The sequence below is a fragment of the Trematomus bernacchii genome, unplaced genomic scaffold (genome assembly GCF_902827165.1).
Source record: "Trematomus bernacchii unplaced genomic scaffold, fTreBer1.1, whole genome shotgun sequence".
Lineage (NCBI taxonomy): Eukaryota > Metazoa > Chordata > Actinopteri > Perciformes > Nototheniidae > Trematomus > Trematomus bernacchii.
The window spans coordinates 1103717-1106025 of record NW_022987899.1 but is presented as its reverse complement, the minus strand read 5'-3'; positions in this window follow the sequence as shown (position 1 = coordinate 1106025).

Below are 2309 nucleotides of genomic sequence, written 5' to 3'. Positions count from 1 at the left end.
CGCTTTCCACACGCGAAGCGGCAACATTTTTTCTTTACAATGTGTGTCTATGTGAGTCTCCTCCTTCGATTCTATTGGCTCTAACGGTCACAAGGGTATGTCAACCAACCAGATCGAGCAAGGGGGGCCAGAGATAGGTCAAATCCACCCAAATGACCCCAGATGGCCCAGTTTTTGGCTAAATCTCTCTAAAAAGGTCAAATTTCACTTGTTTTGCATCAATCTTGATACAGGGTACTTATTATATGTTGTACTTTGGATTCCTAAAGCTTTTAGTCTACTAACCCATCATCCAAGGGTAGTTTTCACTATCTGTAAAAAATAATTTTTGGACGGACACTATAATTTACAGTTTTTTACTATGTAAAATCTGAATTTTCTTTAAAATAAAAAACATTTATATTGATTCTGACACTTCTACATCCAACTCACAGGTTTATCATTACTTTGAGAAAAGATTATTAATTTAACCCTTTTAGAAGGGAAGATATGGTCATTTGTTCTGGGAATGTCATTTTCGAGCCTGAGACCTGAAAAACAGGCTCAGAGTGGAACAGGTTAAAACTGGTAACAGCCATGGACGTATGCACCGGACAATGAGAGGTCGCAAGTACACTTAACATCATTTTAGAAATTTAGGAAGCATTGATTTACAATTTTAGTGAAACAAAAATGTATTAATTCATCATACACTCGTGTTAGTCTAGCATTGTTTTCTTTATGTTGGCTATGAAATACTACCTCGAGTTAATACAAAGTTGATAAATGGGAATGTTTTTGTAGGACTTAAACCCAACAGTGAAAACAAATGACATGTTTCTCACAATAAGTGTGTATTTTGATTATTTATTTAAGTTTATATCTTCATTCTGTATGTTTCGAAGAATGTTGCAACTGACAATTTTAAGATGCTTCTCTTACAGATACTCTCAAAAGTGTATTGTATTTCAGATTTTGCACTTGAACTCTATATTTGTTGTAATCTGATTGCGAGATTGAATTAAATGTATTGCAACTATTGGCCTTTCAAGTGTCACATAGCTGAATCCAAACTTTAATATTATTTTCTAGAACAAATGGATGGAGACTTTTCTATTTCAGTCACTCTGCCAACAAGTTTTAAACATCAGCATTACATGTGGAGAGTAAGAATATTCCAAGTTTTTAAAAATCCAGCAGGTTTCTCTTTCCTCACCTTTTTGCCATTGAATGATAACATATATTCTTCATTGCTCAAAATAGACTTTATGCTATTGGATGTAACAACATTTTGAAAAACTAAGAGGTACTTTCTACATTAACACTCACGTATAGAGACTCTAAAGAAAAACAGACTGTGAGCTCCTGCTAAGCTTTTGAACTTTTCCCCTCTTTACTCCACACGTACGCCTGCTGTTTCCTTTATCTGATTTACTGCATTTTGAATACATCTTTTCACATTCTGCAAAAATATTTATCACAAACACTTTATTCTTTGAGAGCTCCACTTTGTCCAACATTAGGCCATTAGTTAGGACATTTGCATTTTTCAAATCCCCCTTTTAGTGTAAACCCCTGCATATCTTCATCCCCCCTTTATCTGCCTTCCTCTGTTCCTTTTTCCTTTGTCCCAATCTCTGAATATCTCCCTTCTCTCTTCCCTTCTTTCTCTTTCTCATCTGCAGGCCATCTAAACTACCCCCCCCCCCTCCATTTACTCCCCTCCTACATCTCCTCCCTCACTTTCAGTAATTCCAGCGTTGCCTCTCTCGCTTGCGTCGCTCACCCTAATCCAGCTCTGACCTCAATCCCGTGATGTAACGGATCATGTGATGTAGGGAAGGAAGAGAGAGAAATAAAAAAAAGGAGAGAGAGGGGACGTAAAGTGGGGAAACATGGTCTAATCCCCGATGCTGGAGCTACAGACCAATCACAAACGGATGGGTAGGGGGTCAAGGGGTGCCTCCATTAAGTTACAAAATGTTAGTCAGACACACACTGGTACACACACACATACCAGCACACACAACCACATAGGAGCAAACACACACGCCCCTTCTGGAAACAACAAGTCAACATGTTTGTTTCATCTCTGTGACTCAGTTTACATGCCAATTTGTCAGCGCACTGCCAACAACAACACATCAACCACTCTGTTTATGACTGACAGGCAGCCTCACACACATAAATATTTACTGTGGGAGATATGATTAAATTATATAAGCATTTATATACCTAGTCGCAGAAAAACACAGTTTTCTGTGTACTAAACCACAGGCTGAAAGGTGAAGTCTCTTATATACTCACATAGTTTTCAAATGATATTCTAT